Source organism: Juglans microcarpa x Juglans regia, chromosome 6D, assembly GCF_004785595.1.
Source record: "Juglans microcarpa x Juglans regia isolate MS1-56 chromosome 6D, Jm3101_v1.0, whole genome shotgun sequence".
NCBI classification, from domain to species: domain Eukaryota; kingdom Viridiplantae; phylum Streptophyta; class Magnoliopsida; order Fagales; family Juglandaceae; genus Juglans; species Juglans microcarpa x Juglans regia.
In genome coordinates, this window is record NC_054604.1 from 19,532,004 (window position 1) to 19,552,298 (window position 20,295).

At 36.9% G+C, this 20,295-nt stretch overlaps 1 pseudogene; it reads right to left on the minus strand.

The window, feature by feature from the left end:
- Window positions 1–15,608: 15,608 nt before the first annotated feature.
- LOC121235442 lies at window positions 15,609–16,205 on the minus strand (annotated as a pseudogene).
- Between the last annotated feature and the right edge of the window lie 4,090 nt (window positions 16,206–20,295).

Sequence of the window (20,295 nt, forward strand, 5' to 3'; positions counted from 1 at the left end):
AAAAGAACCCCTCACTATATTATCATCCACTTTCATCTTAAGGCTCTTGGGTTGAAGGATCCTTGATTATTTCAAGGTCCTGTTGTGCCGTAAGTCTACAATTGGTCAAGAACAAGAAATCCTTTCAAAACCAAATAGTAAATCATGGACGGTAACACAATGAAAGAGATAAGCAAAAAATCACAGGAACCAAACAGCCTTTAGGAGAACATAAACCCCCTTATTGCAACCCCAGTTGTGTAAATTAGCCCCAAATCATGGATGATTCCAAGGCTCTATAAAACCCTAACGAAACAGTATTTTTGGCGAAAACAGATAACAATGAAAAACCCTAAAACTGATACAAAAGCAGATCCTCTTCACCCTTGTGCCTCTTTATTCCCTCTTCATTTCATCTCTCTTTCTCTCTCTTCTAACTGTCGTCTTTCCTTATCTCGATTCTACCCTTTGGAAGAACACTCCTCTTTCTCAAGATTTCCTTTGTAACCCTTTGGCTTCTCCCCTTCGACAGATGCAGCATAGGTTTAAGCAAGATAGTGGAATGGGCCTTTCAATAAGGCCTGGCCGAGTAGTTGGTTTGAGCTTCAAGGTAAGGTTAGGCTTAAGTATAGAGCTAGGCCTTAGTACCTAGATGTTAAACAAAACTAGTAGCCCATGAAAAGGTAGGTAAATATCAAATATATCTGTTAAACTTACAGTCCATGAGACAAGGCCCATTTCCTCAAAATTTAACATTTAATCTTACTTATAAAACTATTCAACCTCACATTAACTCACTTTAAACTGGTATTTTAATTAGAATATCTTGACAATCAATTACTTAGTATATAGACTACAATGTACTAGATTACAATATATTAATAAATTACTAACTATATAGATCACTAACTATATAATATAGATTACTATACTAGCTATATATACTATATTATCTATATAGATTACTATACTTACTATAGATATACATTAGTATACTTTATAGTATATAGTATCTAGTTGGATGTATCCAGTTCAAAAATATTTGAGTAGACTAAAGTGCACTATTGGGATTAAAGTCCAAGCTAAGAGTTCAATAGCAGAGGCTTATATACACAATGAATGGTTGACATTTTGTTCTCTATATCTTCATGGAGTTGAGACATGCTTTAATCATGAAGAGAAGAATGATTTTGTTGCCCTTCACCCTTGTGAGCTATCTGTGTTTTCTCAGAATGAACGGCCCTTGGGTGCACAAATGGGGTACGACTTAATCGATTGAGAGTTAGGTTCCATACACGGTGGTACGTGTTGAATAATTTTCGAGAGATTGATGACTATCTCAAGTATATTGATCCATACTTAGAATAATTCTAATTAATATATATTCCATTAAAGTAGTACTATATTGAATGTGTTCAAATATTCTATTCTTTTTACTTCTATACAGTGAGCACATGGACAAACTTAAGACAGAAGGCGTAGAGAATATAGAGGGGAGACGCGAAGAAGAATTTCCAAGATGGTTTGAACAACACGTATGCATTTAAATATCCCATAACGTAGAATATTTGTAAACCATTTTAATTCTTAGTAACTTTTAATAATTTTGTTACTATTTCACTTGTTAGATTTTGGAACAATGTGCTCATGATCCAGCATCAGTTTCTTCTGAATTGCATGTATTGGCCTGTGGTCTCTCGAATAGAGTACTTTGATACACTGCATGCACGGTTCGAGATTATAGATTCCATACTGTGGACCGTGAACGTAATCAAAAGACGCAAAATGTGACATCCCGAATTTTCGTAAGGAAGTGGATGTGGGTGTGTCTTTGAATTTTTGGTTAAGTATAGAAGAGCCCCATAGGCTAATTTCTTTTCTTTTATGGGATATGGACCTCTTAGTTCAAGGCTTGTTAGCTTTCAAATGAAAGTAGAAAGATTTGGCCCAAGCGAATAGGCCCAGGTAAGGTAGCAGAGAGGACGCATTCCTTCGCTGAGTTGGTATCTGTAACGCCGCAGCCCATCCCTGAGGTTGCGGTTCCTTTTCGTGCCCACAAAGTCGTTGAGGGGGAGGCGTTCGTGCAGTTCTCCAAGGAAGAAATTGAACGCTCTGCGGAACCTTTTCGTTTTGCACTGGTGATGAAGTTTCTGAGGCAAAGGCCCTCATTAGATTGGATCCGTGTATTCATCAATGGGAGATGGTGTCTTTCTGCCCAGCCGATGGTCTCAGCAATGAGGAAGCCAAGAAATGTTTTCGTCCGCTTCTCTTTGGAGGAGGATTTTCTTAAGGCGATGTCCTGTGAGAGTAGCGACATTGACGGCAGTAGCTACCGTAACTTTCAATGGACGGTGGATTTTTCAGAGGATGTGGAACTGGTGATGGCTCCAGTTTGGATCATCTGTCGGGGCTTGCTCCAAATTTTTATCAGGAATCTTACTTGTGAAACATCATAGCATTGGTGGGCTCGCTTCTTTGAAAAGACAATGCGACCAAATGCGCGTCACGCACGGACGGGGCTAGAGTATGTGTTTAGATGGATATCTCGAAGAAACCAGTGTCCCATGTGTGGATTGGAACACCTCGGCAGCTTTCAAGTATACGCCAGGAATTTGTGTATGAAACACTCCCTGCATTTTGCTCCAGATGCAGCACTCAAGGACACAATATAGTAACCTGCAAACAGATGGAGAAGGATAAAGGGAAGAAGAAGGAACCGGGTCAAATATGGAGACCACAAAAATCCAAAGATCAGGTTGGAACGGTTTCAAATGATGCATCGATGGCTGCCAAGAAGGGTGAACATGGGACGAAAGACTCTGTTCTGGATGCCAAAAACTCTTCGCCCATGGTTAGTAACAATGGGGATGCTCAAGAATTAATTTTAGAAGTCAGTAAAAATATGGATGAGAAATGCGGGGAAGAACTTTTGGATGAAGCAAAAAATGTGATGCCAATGGACGCGGGTGTTAATATAGATAGGGAGCATGAGGGAAATGTGGAATTTAGTGCTGGATTGTTGGAAACTATTGCTAACGTAGATGAGAATAGGAATCCAATGGAGGTAGGGGAGGGTTCTGGTATTCATGGTGGGGTTGGTACGTTGGTTGTTGGAGAGGGAGGGAGTCCTCATACGGCAAATGGATGCTGGGAAATGGTTGAAGTGGAGACCCTGGATGCCAGCGCTGAGGAGTTAGCCAGGGAAAATTCCGCTTTGGGGATGGAAGAGCCCTCGTGCATAAATGAGTTGGGGAAAGCAGGCTGCCAGTCGGACTCAGAGGGAGTGGTTTCACTGCCTCATATTGCGAAAAACAAAAAAGATGGTGTATCGAATAGTGAAATGCCTACGCCAAAGAGGAGATTAAGTATGAAATTGCGTAGCTCCACGAAGGCTCCTAGCAGGCCTAAGAGGTATGATTTATGTTAGAGAATTTTTTGTTTTGGAATTGTCGAGGTCTCGGGTCCTCGAAGGCACGCCTACGTGCTATGCTAAAATCATTAAAACCGAAAGTTTTAATTGTGGCGGAGCCTTTCCGTCAAGAATGTATGCTAAGCAGTTGGCACAGTATTTTAAATTTTGATGCCTCTTATTCTAATGGCGCATCTGGTGGCAAAGTGTGGGTCTTTTGGCATGATGACCTTCAAGTAAAGATCATTCAGGACTCAAACCAGCATGTTACTCTTATGATTAATTCTTTATTGATCGTGTTTGCTGTCTATGCCAAATGTAAGTATATGGAGAGAAGGCAACTCTGGACTGATCTTATTCCATTTGGAGCTTTTCATAAACCATGGATAATTATTGGGGATTTTAATATTATCCGTTTTGATGGGGAAAGAAGATGAGGGTGTTCGAGAATTCCATTGGCAATGGCGGTTTGGCTCGAAGCTGGGCTCGGTTAGATAGAGCTTTATGTAATACAAGACTATTAGATATGTGGCCTTTGGTGTCGATGAATTACTTACCTCGAAAATCGTCAAATCATGCGCCTATGGCTATTCGGTTGGTGAATTCCAGTATGAGGTATGGCCCAAGCATTTTTAGATTCCAACAGATGTGGACTATGCATGAAGGCTTCTGTGATTTTGTTTCTAAGCTATGGAATGAGGAGGTGGGAGGAGCTGGTCTATGGAAGCTTGCCGCTAAGTTGAAAAAAGTTAAAAATGCTCTTAAAAGCTGGAACCGCGAGGTTTTCGGGTTGACTACGTTGCATTTAAAATGTTTGGAGGAATTAGTTGAACAAAGGGAGGAACAGTTGCAAGAGTCTTTTTCCCAGGAAGCAGAATTGTAGATGTTCGCTGCTCAAGCAGAGTTAAACTCTTGGATAAAAAAAAGGAAACGCGAGTTTCTCAAAAAATAAAAAACACATGGATAGGACATGGGGAGGTAAATGCTTCTTTCTTTGCAGCCCTGCAGACTAGGAAGAAGAGCATTATTAATTCCATGCTATTACCAGATGGAAAATTGTTGTCTTCACCAGAAGAGATTCATAACGAAGCGATTTCTCATTTTGCTGAATTTCTGAGATGCAAGCCGACAGTTTCAATGTTTAATTTAACTGATGTGATTCAGGAAGAGGTGCGAGATTCTGAGAATTTAAATATTTGCCAAAGCCCAACGGAGCAGGAAATAAAAGATGTTTTATTTGACATTCCGATTAACAGTAGTCCAGGCCCAAATTGATTTACCTCTGGTTTTTTTAGCATTGTTGGGAGTTTGTCAAGATTGATGTGGTAGAGGCTGTTTGGGATTTTTTTGCAGGTGCTATGCTACCGAGGTACTATACATCTTCCTTTATTGTTTTGATTCCGAAAATTCCAAACCCAAGCTCTTTCGATAAATTTAGGCCTATTAGCTTATGCTCGGTTGTGTACAAAATTTGCTCAAAGTTGATTATGATGAGACTTACTACGGTCTTGAGTCGGCTGGTTTCTGAAGAGCAAGGAGCATTTTTACCAGGGAGAAGTATACTGGAGAACATAAGCCTTACGCAGGAATTGGTTCAAGACATAAATAAACCAAAAAGGGGGGGGGGTAAAATCATGATGAAAATTGATATGGCCAAGGCTTTTGATACTATTGATTGGAATTTTTTGCTACAAGTTCTGAAAGCCTTTGGATTTTCGTTGGAAGTTTGCAACCTTATCTCTAGTTGTATAACCACGTCCTGGTTTTCTGTGATTATGAACGGCACATTAAAAGGTTTCTTTAAGGGGGGAAGGGGCCTCCGTCAGGGAGATCCTTTATCCCTCTACTTATTTATTTTGGTGAAGGAGGTGTTCTCTCGGTTGTTGCACAATAAATTCCATAATGGGCTTATTGGATATTACTCCCAACCTCGAACTAGACCTTTAATATCTCATTTGCTGTATGCGGACGATATGATTATTTTCTCAAATGGTAGGAAGAAAGACGTGAAAAACATTCTAGAAGTTCTTGATCTCTATGGCCAGAGCTCAAGTCAAGTGGTAAATGCTTCTAAGTCTTCAATTTTTTTCTCAAGCCGTATGCAAGAAGCTAGGAAACAGGAGCTGCTTCGAGATTCTGGTTCTCGATGGGACACTTTCCAGTGAGGTATTTGGGGGTTCTTATTTTCCCAGGTAGACTGAAGTCATGTTATTTTGATGAATTGTTGCTTGAAATTTCTAAAAGGACTGAAGGTTGGAAGATGAGGTATCTTTCCGCTGGTGCTAGACTACTTCTGATCAAACATGTCCTATCAAGCTTGCCGGTACATTTAATGTCAGTATTACCAGTTCCTAAGTTGATTTTTAGTAATATTAACAGCTTATCCAGCACTTTTTTCGGGGGGTCGTCGGAAGGACGGCCTAAGAGAAAATGGGTGAGATAGGAATCAGTTTGCAAGCCTGTGGATGAAGGAGGTGTGGGGTTAAGAAATATTGTGGATGTACATAGCTCTCTTCAATCCACATTTGCCTGGAAGCTCCTTTGGGAGGATACTCTATGCTCTCGTTTTTTAAAAGCCAAGTATGTGAAGCACCAACAATCGCTTGTCGATCCGTCTAAAGGCTCTGGATTTTGGAGGATGCTGATTAAATCGGGTCCTTTTGTTCTTGACAAATCTGTCTGGCATGTGAAAGAAGGGAACATATCCTTCTGGCATGATAAATGGATAGACTCAGGTCCTATTTGCCAAGCTGGTCAGATTTCATGTCCTTCTGATTTGTCTCTTTTAAAAATAAAAGATTGTATGCTGGAGAATACTTAGGATGTAGATTTGATTGTGCAGCTAGTGGGACAGGAGGTCGCTAATGATATTTTAGATCGGGTTGGTGGTATTAAACCAGGGATGGACACGTTAATATGGCTTGGTAGCAAGGATGGAAGTTTCTCAACAGCAAGCGCTTGGGACTGGATTCGCATATCGACCCCAAAGCACCAATGGACGGACTGGATTTGGCACTCTGCTTTGCCAAAAAAATTTTCCATTGTCCTATGGAAGGCAATGAATAATAGCCTGAGTGTGGATGAAAGGATTAGGCGCTGTGGAATTCATTTAGTCTCTAAATGTGAATGTTGTCCACAGGGAGCTGGTGAAGACATTAATCATGTTCTATACAAGGGTAAGGTTGCGGCTAGACTTTGGCAAACGTGCTCCAGTTTCTTGGGGGTTCCCTATGTGGCTAATAGATCCTAGTTGGCAACTGTTGAAGCTTGGTTCAGAAGAACAAGAAAGTCCTCAAAGGTTGGTAGTTTGATTGGGTTGGCTCCATGTATTCTAATATGGAATCTATGGATGTGGAGGTGTTCGGCACGCATGGAGGGAAACAAGGAGGACTTTAATGGTTTGTGGAGGAAGGTCAAATACTGGCTCCACTAGGTTGGTCTGAGGCTCAGGGAAGCAGGAAACTTGCATCGTTGAGACCAAGTAATTTTAGAAGACTTAAACTTGTCGGCTTTAGCTCTTTCAAAAAGAATTATTACAGTTTCTTGGGAAAAGCCGGAGTTTGGTTGGTTCAAATTAAATACGGATGGTAGTAGCTTGGGAAACCCAGGGGAGTCGGGTGTTGGGGGACTGATTAGAGACCATGATGGAAATCTGGTTGTTGCCTTCTCTGAATATATTGGAGTGGGTTCAAACAACAAAGCAGAGTTGCCGGGGGTCCTTTTTGGTCTACGCAGTTGCAAGGCAAGGGATTTGGTGAATATTGCTATTGAATCAGATTCATCGTTAATTGTGAATTGGTGGAAGAAAAGTAGATGTCAAGTTTGGTACCTGGAGGATTTTTGAGAGGAAATAATAGTGCTCACCCGAGGTCTTAATATACGGTTTAAACATGTTTTTAGAGAACGAAACAAAGCTGCGGATTTGCTCACAAATGATGGTAGCGCGGGAAGGACACAGGAGTATACGTTGAATCACATCCCAAGGGAACTCAAAGGGATATTATGCTTGGATAAGTGTGGATTACCTTATTTCAAAGTCTAGGGGTATTTTTGTAAATACTCAATTTTTTTGAAGCCTTTGATTTAGAACCTATCCATAAGAATATTAATCCTAACTTAGTACACACACAATTTACGCAGCTACAATGCTAATTTCGAATTTCCCGAGAAGTTTTTAAGTTGGCCTCTAACTTACACCTTGATAATTTTTATATGAATTATTGATAAATGCTTCATTTATTCATCAATTATAATTTTGGGCATAATTTATCATGTTATATGACACATTGAGTGCATACTTATATAAGTGACATTTTCACCATTTTTGCATATTACATTTATAAAAGTCATTTTTTTTTTTTTTTGCATGAAATTTACTACATTTGCATGTTTGGTTCTCGGAGAAAAATGAGTGGAAAAGGAAGGAAAAATTTATGAAAAGCCTTAAAGCCGCTTAAGGGAAAAAAACACTTAAAAGTTTGATCAATCTTTTTCTGAGACACTTGAAACTTGAATCACATCTTCCAACTTCTTGTAAAGAAACTTACAACAGTGTATACCAAACAGTAAACTAAGATTGGATATTTCTTAGATTTCTTCAACAAAATGAAAAACAAGAAAGGAAAAATTCAGGCTTTACAAGTGAGAGCGAAAGAAGGGAAAGATCAAAAGAAAAATAGAAGGCAGAGACTTTGAAAACCCAAAGATAAAGCATAGATAACACAAAATGGAGTCAATCCGCCCTAGTGGAACTCCCTGTCCACTCTAAAGTGTCTAAAGTCGAGTGGAAACCCTTGGGTCGATGAAGTACAGTCGACGGATCTCGAATGGTTCCGACGGAAGGATATCAGAGCGGGGTTGCGCCTAAAGCTAATGGGTGCGTATTGTGGTGAAGGCGAAATATGCAAATTGCCGTAAAGGATATGTTTATGTTTATGATCTAGTCACCTCAATCAAGTGGATTGTTGGTTGATGCGGTAATTAGCAGGGAACACATGGTGCTCAGGGGAGCCATGAGGTATCCATATATGTGAATAATATGATATCAACAAGGCATTTGAGCTCTATGATATGAAATGACATGATACGCCATGATATGATATGACATGATATACTATGTTATGACATGAAATGAGGAGATGTGGTCTCGACATGAAATGGTGAGACGTGATCTCAATATGATATGATATGAAATGACAAGGAAATGACATGATATGTTATGAGATGAATAAGAATCCGATCTGAAATGATATGAACACGTGATAAGAAGTTTAAAAGATGAAAAGTTATTTTTAGAAGAAAAGTCCATGATGCACGAGTCAAAGTTCTACGTCATACATACATGTACATGCATTCGTTTGTGTTTGTCTTTATATGCTCATGATATATGTGGTATGTTGTTTATTTACTTACTGAGATTTCATGAAATCTCACTATGGTAGCTTCCATTACCCGGAATGGTAGAAGTTGTAACAGGATTAGAAAACCTCAATGGTGAAGCGCAAGAGACCGACTCCCAAGACAGTCAAGGAGGCGTCGGAGCACCCTTGGAGCACCCTGAGGGTCCCTCGGAGCCATCTGCTTTAGATAGGCTGGACACAGTTGACCAATTTCTAGCGGAGATCATGAAGTTGTTTGAGGAGCTAAGGAGTATCTTGAGTCAAGGAAGGGCTAAGTATGATGTCATACTATGGTGCGTTGGTCAAGGGAAGTCATGCAACAAAGGATATTGACTACTATGATGTCATACGTGACATTATCGATTTGCAATACATGGGCGGGAATGTGACATATGTTTTTAAATGTGATTGGTGGGTCTAGGCAGTGCTCAGATTTTGATATATAGGGATAGTCACTTTACAAGTGTTAATATTGCATGTAAATGGTACGAATATGATTTGTTCATATTGGCTTATCAAGTGACCCAAGTCTATTACTTGATTGATCCAAAGAAATGGGCCGATGAAGATAGCGAAAAGATAACTTGGCGGGTCGTACGGAAGTTTGTTCCTCGGAATATTTATGATGCAGGATTGGTAGTGGATCATGATTATAATGGAGATGAAGATGACACTTCGATTATAAAGGCCTGCTAGGAAGATGGAGAAGGTAATTAATTTATTTGTTGACCTTGGTGCACACTAATCCCCTTACATAGAGATGACATCTCACCCATACATCTCGATCCATCCGTATTAAATGATCAATCAGTTGAAGATTTTGACGGATCAGAAGAATCAAAACAAGGAGAAGAAGAAGAAGAAGTCGATGAGGAACAAGAAGAAGAAGATGGCGATGAGGAAGGAAATTATGAAGATGTTATTGAAGGAGACTTTGAAACAAAGAAGAAGCTGATGAAGAAGACAAAGAAGAAGATGATGATGAGGAAGGAGATTATGAAGCAAGCATGGAAAATACATCTGTAGATAAAGAATACAAATATTAAATGTTTTATTTACATAGGTGATGGTTGCTTACATTTTTCATAATTTCTTATAATCTAGTTCATTGAAAATATTAATATATTTCAAGGATGCCACCAAAATGACAACGAAGAAATGTGCCTCCTCTGCCAAGTCCCGAACCAGTTGAGGACTCCGCTCCTAATCAGGTTGATACACAAGAGGCAAATAGCCAGTCCACACCTACCAGTAAGAAAATTCTTGTTGATAATTAATTATATTTGAATACTTGGCGAGACTAGTTTTAATAATTTTAAACATATTAGCTGATGCTTTGTCACATCATGGTCATGGCTTAACACGTAGCCTGGCTCTGAAAAAAAATAGAAGGCATGAAAAAATCAAGGTCAACATCTCTAATATTTTTACTGGGCGTGTGGATGATAATGCGGTATTGCTTTCCTCCTATGTTGGAATACTAGTTCGAGCTTATGGGTCATTTTATGTGCGGTCATGGTGAGATGTTCCGAATGAGGTTAAGGATCACATTCAGAGTTGTGTACTGGTGAATTTATATACCATAGTTTTTTTAGAGATGTTTTAATTTCATATTTTTTACACAATTCACTTCTTACAATGAGTTCAACCTACATTTTGGCCGTAGCGAGGAAGTGTGAACTGTGAATGAATTGATGGCTACATTATTGTGGCGTTACAAGGGACAATGTCATGACCACTTCAAGAAATTTGAGACATTGGAAGAGGCTACTCATTCCCCTTTTTAGAAAATGAAGTTTGACTATTGGAGGAAGTGTTGTGATCTCATCGCAAGCCCAAATTATCAGGTATTCTAGATTTATCCCCTAATAACTTATTTACATCTATGTTGGTTTTATTTATTATATTTAACGTTGTTAATTTCTCCTACAACACATAAGTTTTATCAATTCACAGAATAGAACATATTTGATAATCCACCATTGCATTGGTTCGAGGTCATTCCAACACCTTGCCGATAAAATGGTAATTAATAACTTATTAAAATTAAGTCATTTTTGTCATATTCTTTATTTAAGTACTAACATGATTTTTTAAAATTACTAATGTGGCTTTGTTAGAAATGCGATGATCCTAAAAATTTCTCCCTCATTCTTGTCTATGCTGCTACTCATACCAATGCGCACAGCGAGTGGATTGATCCTATCACTAAAAATAATTATGAAAGTGAGATAATTTTTTATGAATAAATTATGCCAACATGTGAATAGATATTCTGTTTACTTACTATTTTTTTAATATGTTACTTATTGTGTATTTTCTTACTAATTGCAGGAACAAATGATTGAGATGCAGTCAACCTCTGAGGAGTCTTCTCCTAGTGACATGGACATATTTACGCATATCCTTGGGATCAAATCTGGTTTGGTAAGAGGTTTGGGACATTCTTTCAAGCGTTTCGAATCATCCTCCACGACCTCGACTTCAAGAGTTAATAATCTTACCAAAGATGTGGACACCGCATGCCAAGAAATTGAGCAGATGAAGTCAAGATTGCAGGAGTTGGAGGCTCTCTTATCGCGATAGGCCGATTTAGAGATGCATTTGCAAGAGCGACAAAGAGACTAGGAGGAAAGAATACACATTGAAATTCAAGAATAAGTCCAGAGAGAGATGCTGGTCTAGATGGAATGTGTTATGTCATTGCAGCAGAATCGCAAGGGGCATAAAAAGAAAAAGAAATAAACTTATTATTGTTCAAAACTTTTGTTTTTTAATTTTGCAACTCTATAAAACATTTTCATTAGTTGATGCTATTAGTGGCAAAATATGATACAATTTGTATGCTTATAATTTTATAAAATTATTAGTTCTGATCAGTATGTTCGAATGTAAAGAAAAAACGTTCGAACTAATTACACCGACATTCGATAAATAAGTTCGAACGTTAGGCACTACGTTCGAATGTATACACTCCACAAACATTCAAATTTGTTTAGTTAATTTTCGAATGACTAAAAAAGATATGTTCGAACGGACTGACTAACCATCCAAAAGTTAAGTCTTTGACGTTCGAACAATTTCCCATTAATGTGCTAATGTGACATTCAAACGTCGTAGCACAAAGTTTGAACGTAAAAATAAAATGTGCGAATAAAAAATACCAAACATTAGATATTTATCATTTGAATGCTAAGCAGTCGGATAAACGTTCGAATGTTATTCAGTACGTGCGAACATTACTTTCTGTGATGCAATTCGACTATCACAAAAACTTTTCACATTTGAATGTTATATCTCACATAAGACATCCAACTCTCATAAAAAAAAAAAAAAAAAAAATTAGTGACGGTTGTACAGTTAACTGTCACGAAATATATTTTGTGATGCCTTTTCAGTGACAGTAGTGGTGACGGTCTCAAACCGTCACAAAAAACGTTTTGTGACGTTTTTCTAACTGTTTGTGGCGGTTTTACCCATCACAATAGATAAAATCTGTTGTAATGGGAGCAGGAAGAAGAATAGAAGGATGAAGGCCACAAAGATGGACCAGAAGGTGATTTTAGATTTTTAATGTTTTTGACTTTCTGTTCCTCTTTCCACTAATGTCGATTATTGATTATATATATATTTATTATTATTTTAGTCTTTATTTAGTAAGACGTTTATTTAGGTAAAGAGTTTGGAAGGTACAATTGTTAATTGAATCCTCTCTCAATGCAATTTCTTAATTAGTTTTTTCTACTTATTTTTTTCTTAATTCTTTGTTACAATGATATGAGAACTTGATAGGTGGTTGGTAGTTGAAGTTTTCGCCGATCCCTTCCTTTCAAGCTCTTTTTTCTTTATTTTTTGTTAGGCTTATCTCATAATTTAAATATACACTAATTAGATATTGTACATTACAACAATTAGGTATTGTTCTTATTTAAGCTGTTTTTGAAAAAAAAAATTGCGTAAAGGATATGCATCTTGTAAGGGTTTTGATTTTGACGGGTAAATATGCAATGAACTGTTGTTTGGTCAATCTTCTCTCCCTTTTTTTTTTTTTTTTTTTGTCAGTTTACTCTCCACTCTCTTTCACTCTTACCTCTTACCTCTCACCACCTCACCGTAAACCCAACCCCTCACCTTAAGGCCTTAACAGTTGCAACTCCACACCTCCCCTTTTCGCAATCAACCACATCCTCTAAGCTCTCCCATGTTCCTTTTTCATCAGCAATTTCCCTTGATACTTTGAAGGCTACAATCAAAGCGTTTGATCCGCCCACCATTCAAACACCTCCACCACTGAAACAACTATCATTCTTTCAACCCATATTGATTGTTATCCACCCTACTTCTTTGAACCCTCTGTTGTCTCTCTTTGCTAGGACTTTCAAGCTTCTCATACGTACCTATGACATGAAACTAGAAGCGATGGCGACTATCTTAGCTTGGTTTTCTACATAACATGACTATACTATGCCCTTGTAATTTGGATTGTCAAAATAATCGCATTATTGGCTTGGGACACTGGTGGGATGTACCCTCCAGTCTTCAAAAACCCTTCCGAGTTGCAAGTATGAGGAGCCCACGACTGACTTGGGATGCTGAGAGGATGTGCCCCGACACAGATCTTTATAAATCCTTGCAGTTTGCAATCAACTTGGGATGATGTGCATGTACTCCTCAATTCCAATCTTCATAAATCTTTGTGAGTTTCAGGGATGTGGCGTCTGCAAATTGAGAAATTCACCTCAAACTCAATGCTAGAGCTAGCATGATAGTTTCCTGGGCCATAGTCTGGCACCCAGGTACTAGAAGTGAATGGTAATAGACGAAATTGGCCACCAGAGTCAAGAACTGGCCGAAACCAGTGGAGAATTGGTCAGTCGGTGGTCAAAAGCCTTAGAAACCGAGTTCGATCGGTTCTAGTTTGAATCTGTTCAAACCAATTAATCGATAGATATATTATATTATTTATTTTAGTCTTATATAAAATGAAGCCATTTAACTTTTGTTAGTTAACAATATTGTTTTATAACTACGTTTTAGAAAAAATAATAAGAAATGATGTTGTTTGGTTTAATACACCAAACAACATGTTTTATGTTAGGGCTTCATAACCCTGATCCCCTCCCCTCCCCTCCCTCACGTTGTCTCGTATCTCACTACATTCGTGCATTGCGCCTCACTGCCTCTCTCCTTTCTCACGCCACTCAGCCTCTCCCTCTGCCAGCATTCGTTCGAACTGAGCGTCCAAGATCTCTCACTCATCTATTCTTTGTTCACCAAAATCTATAATTCAACCTATCTCGCTCTCATCTCTTTGAGCTGTCACAGTCTATTCTTGGTCCCTTTCAACCAATGGCCCATCGATGACCATTTATCCTACATCTCACCTAAAATTGATTTCCCTTCGCCCCTACAACTGATTTCACACAATCGGTAATATATACTATATATGAGGCTCAGTTTTGATGTTGTTTTGATGTTTGATAATTAATTTTCCTATTATTTGATGTTTAACTTTTTTATCTGTGTATGTACATGCATTATAAAATTTTTGGAGCATATTTTTGAGACTATGAACAGTAATCCGAGAGTTATTTCCCATTGTGAGTGTGCTACATGCTTGGTTTAGTATTTTTTTTTTCACATGAAAAAGTTTATTATTGTTAATTTATTATGTTCTAATTGTGTTGTGAAATTGTTTTGATGTAAATTATGGAAAGATGAGTAAACTAAAATCTAGATTAGAGTTGTATACTTGTGATATTGCCATTTTGAAAACCAACTACTGTGTAATTGTGTTATGCGGTATTCTGTTTTCTTTTCTTCTTTGGTTTTTTAGTTTTTTGTGGTTCGTAATTATTTATGTAATTAACATGCTAGATGGATTCTTTGTCTACCACAATTGATGTTGATTCAAACGAACTAACCATTCACTTAGGAGATGATTTGAGAGATACCAAAATATCAGGACCCCCAAGTGCCTCTACCAGTAGTACTTGTCTACTCCCTAAGAAATGGAAGAGTATAGATCTGTCAGTTGTTTGGGACCATTTTATGAAGGTGAAGGGTTGTTCTGTAGATGAGCCTAAAGTTAAGTGTAATTATTATGGCTGGATGTACGCTTGCCACTCAAAGAGGATCGAATATTCAACCATGCAAAACGATTTGCCTTCATGTCCCATAAATTCTCATAAACGTGGGCATTTGGATAGGTACCAAAAAATATTGGTGGGTAAGGCAACACCCAATGAGAGGGTTGGAGATAGTGATGGTAATACGATGAGGAATCCTGTAACTCACAAATATAGTGAAGAGGTTGTAAGGTTGTCTATTCGCAATATGATAATTATAGATGAGTTGCCATTTAGAATTGTTGAAAGAGTCTTAGAAGTCACATATCTTGGCTCTCACAGATCTTGAATCAATCTCTAATAGTAATTAGTTGAATATGTGTTATGTCGTAAAAAAAGTTGTTGGCAACTAATGAAAGAAATAAATCCCCTTTTACCAATTGCAAAATAAAATATAATTAAAGGGCTTGAGGTTCTGATAGTAGAATTTTGATATGAACATTACAATACTGCTTGCCCATAAAAACCTTTGTTTATTATAAAACCACGTTAGTTAGTGGCAAAATAAGAAGAAAATGAATTGCCAAACTAAGATTTTATTCATAGGCCAATAATTGCACAAATTTGGACACAGAGTGTAAATATAGAGTATAGGAAGTGAAAACCATCACAACCTCATTGGTTATTGTGCATATAGAGACTTCATACATTGTATTGGTATGCAAAGCAACTAAGTATATTTCTCGCATTGTACTATCCTGTGTAAAGCTCAGATTTGGACAACCTTGGAGTTGGAATTGCAACTGTTGGATTCTTCTTCTTGGTAATGATACCATAAGTGTCTGAAACATCAATCTCTGAACCTTGCGGCAATTTCTAGTCAAAGGAGTGCAAAAATGAAGCTAGGATGTATTTGAATATCCTTTCCCCTTGTGTAAGACCCACGCATATTCTTCTCCCTGACCCAAATGGAAAATACTTAAAATTATTGCCCAAATAATCTACTTTACCATAACCATCATTTAAAAACCTCTCAGATTTGAATTCCAATGGATTGTCCCAATACTTTGGGTCCCTTTGTATAGCCCAAACATTCACGAAAACACTCGAACCTTTGGGTACATGGTACCCTCCAATGATGCTAGATTCGCTTGGAGTACGAGGTATTAGGAAAGGAATAGGTGGGTGCAAACGAAACGTCTCTTTAATTACAACATCTAAATATTGTAATTTGGGCAAATGGGATTCTTCGACTAAGTTATCCATCCCTACGATTTCTGTTAATCTTTCATGGACTTTTCTCATTGTCTCTGAATGTTTCAGCAGCATTGCCATCACCCATTCCGACATGGTCGTTGTGATGTCGGATGCAACCACCACTATGTCCTATTTAAACATGAGTAAGGTGATCAGTTGAATTGCAAATTGTTGAACATCTCGAATGTGATAGTTCAAATGGATTCTGTGGTGGTTATCTCTTGGTGGCTCAGAGGGAGATGTGGTGTGTGGTACCTAGAGAATTTTTTGGAGGAAATTGTTAATTTATCCTGCACAATTCATTGTCGTTTCTAGCATATTTTTCGTGAAGGTAATAGGGTGGCGAATTGGTTAGCCAAGGAAGGGGCTTTGAGGCCTGATTCGTTTGGATTCTTTGGGCCTTCCCTCTTTACGATGTTAGGTCTGGTTTCTTTGTGGTGGTTTTCTATTTCCTTTTTGTTCCATAGGCTTGTTATAGTTGGTTTTTTTTTCTGGTTTGTGGTTTTTTGGGATTACCTATGGACCTTGTTTTGTTATCATGGTATTCCTCCTCCAAAGTGAGGGCTCTTATTAATAAATATGGGAGGGGGTCACTATTGGACATGTGACCTTTAGCTCTTTTTTTTTTTAAAAAAAAAAAGTGGTCGATAGACACCCCACGAGCGACCCATAACATAAATCATACCTGGTCCATACTCACCTCAATCTTGTGCAGTTGCAGATCGATGTTGTTAGCTATTATAATGTTCATGATCTTGAAAAAACTAGATAAGTCCACATGTTTGATGCTCTTGCTCCAATGACAGGAAGGAGCATCAGGACCCACAACCAACTGACGAACCTCATGATCAGCGAGGCCATCAATCTCATCAGGCATCACAGTATCCTCTTCCTATGTAGTCTTCCCATCGCCTACACGAGTAGACTCTCTAGGCACTACGTTAGGATATGTAGTGGGTAGTAAAGAGATAGCAAGAAAATCAGTAACTGCATCAACTGAAAATTGTACAGACACGCCCCAAACGGAGAATGTGTATACGTCATCATTCTGGCTGGCACAACCAAGTTCTCTATAGACCTCAGATGCAAGATTAATGTAAGAAACTATCTTGTATGTCCCTTCGTCCTTCTGATTGATGATCGGTGTCTAACCACGATTGAGAAAGACAGATGCGAGAGTTAAAAACCAAACTGTCCCACCTCATCTTATCTCATATAATCAATATAATTTTTTCAAACTCTCACACAAAATATAATAAACAATTTTAAATTTTCAAATCCTAAAAACAAATAATAATAAAAATAAAAATATAATAATATTTTATTTAACTTTCAACAAAATATTTCATCTCATCTCATCCAAATTATATAACCAAACGAGAAGTACTAGAGTGACAAGGCAATACCTCGTAATCTTGTTTTGGTCCCCATACCTACACTTTCCCGTATATTTTCATATTGTGATATAAATATATATGTTTATATATTTTAATGATATATATATTGTGATATATATAATACAAAAATATTATAAACATAACTTCAACAGCGAAAGATATTATCAACATATCTATCAATTAGAGACATGATATATTTTTATAATGTCTTGGTCCTTGGCTAGAACTTTTACAACGTTTTAAAGGAAATTTGTTTATTTTATAAATCTTGAAAATATTATTACAACATAAGTTATTAGCACTAGGTGGTTCTTGTCATTTTCTTTTTTTTTGGTAGGGGGTGGTTCTTGTCATTGAAAGACCAGCTGCGTTACAACTCCACTGCATAGATAGCATCTGACACAAACTTTAATTATATAAATATATGTCATGTCAATCTTTCATTTGTATTTTTTAATTAGAAATTATTTGTACAAACTTTGAATAAATAAGTTTTGTATAAATCTTTATTAAAACGCACACCTCACCTTAAAAAAGTCATAATAAATATATAATAAAATTGCTAGCTTTCAATGCATGCGAGAGTTTTTGTCTGTACTGGGAGTTGTTGCATAAATTATCTGTTCGTGGTTGTTCATCATGTGTTTTTAGAATGTGCTTATGTCCACAGGCCGGACTGCATGCATGCTTTAAAAGTCTCCATTCAACACTTTTAAATAATAAGATTATTATAATGTCTTGTTCCGTGGATCGAGGAGGAACTTTTCAACATTTTAAAGAGAAATTTGTTTATTTTATAAATCTTGAAAAGATTATTACTACGTAAGTTATTTGCACTAGGTGGTTCTTGTCATTGAAAGGACAGATAGGTTCGCTATAACAAATTTTAATTTTAGAGATAAAATTATTTCGAAACGAATTAAATTTTGTCTTTAAAAATAGTTATTGATTTCATCTTAAAAAATGGATAATTTTTAAAAAACGTTCGAACAGTTAAATATCTATTCGAATAAGATTTTTTGTGACAAATTAAGTTGTCTCAAAAAGTCAACCTGTTCAAATAGCAAAAAATCCATTCGAACATGAAATTAATGTATATTTAAATGATTTATAATTTGTTTAAATAGTAATCTTGATGGAGAAGTAATTTATTTTGTCTTAGAAAGTTCAAATCCGTTCAACCATCAATTTATTTGTTCGAATGGGAAAAATTTGGTGGGAAAAATTGGTGAGAAGGTCGCAAGATTGTTCGAACTGCACAAAATGCGTTCGAACACAACATTTATGCATTCGAACAGATCATCTGGTGGGAAACTAAAATTGGCGGGGATTTTTTTAAACCTTATTCGAACAGAACATAAAATATTTGTGAATTCATAAATTAATTTTAAGTAATCAATGTAAAAATATTTTAGTGATTTATTTTATGTTAAGTAAGATTTTTAATTAAATAAATATTACTTATAGTGTCAATTTTTATATTATCGTGATTGAAAATTAAGTAAAATAAAAAAAAAACATAATTAACCATAAATAAGCTAGCAAACACTAAAAATAAAAACCATACATTAATTGCATCACAAAAATATAATATATGGCGGAAATATAATGTATGAATATTTGAATACTTAAATTAATTATACAAAATACAAATAGTCATGATTGTCCATATAAAAAAGTACATTTAATGCAAACAAAATATCTACACTACAGGGCCGAATTGTGTAGAACTGCCTCGACTCCAGTAAGGCGTGTCTCAATATCAGTTGCTTGAGACATGAGCTTTAATTCAGTCTCTGCGAGGGCGACCCAATCTCCAAACGACAATATATTTGTCATAAATTTTTTTTGATAAATAAAAATATTATATATATCAAAAACAGTAACCAAGTATACCAAATAAAATAAAACTCTACCTCTCGTAATATAGGTGGTCTCTGATTGAATCCTAGAGAATATATATCTCGCTTGGTCGATAGGCACCCCAGGAAAGACTCGTAACATAAATTATTCTCGGTCCATGCTCACCTCAGTCTTGTGCAGTCGCAGATAGATGTTGTTGGCTATTATAATGTTCATGATCTTGAAAAAACTAGATAAATCCACCTGTTTGATGCTCTTGTTCCCATCATAGGAAGGAGCATCAAGACCTACAACCAACTGACGAACCTCATGATCAGCGAGGTCATCAATCTCATCAGGCATCACAATATCCTCTTCCTCTGCAGTCTCCCCATCGCCTGCAGATGTAGACTCTGTAGTCGCTATGTTAGAATATGCAGTGGACAGTTGAGAGATACCAAGAAAACCTGCAACTACATCAACTGAAAATTGTACTTGGATGCCTCGAACGGAGAATGTGTATGCGTCATCCTCCTGGCTGGCACGACCAAGTTCTATATAGAACTCAGATGCAATATTGATGTAAGAAACTATCTTGTATGTCTTTTCATCCTTCTGATCGATGATCGGTGTCTAACCACGATTGAGAAAACAGATGCGAGAGTTCAAAACCAAACTATCTCAACTCATCGCATCTCATCTTATATAATAAGCATAATTTTTCTAAACTCTCACACAAACTATATTAAACAATTTTACTTTTTCAAATCTTGAAAACAAATAATAATAAAAATTATATTATAATAATATTTTATTTAACTTTTAATAAAATATTTCATTTTATCTTATCTAAATTGCATAATCAAACCAGAAGAACTGGAGTAACAAGTCAATATCTCGCAATCTTGTTTTGGTCCCCATACCAACCGCACTTTTCAGTATAT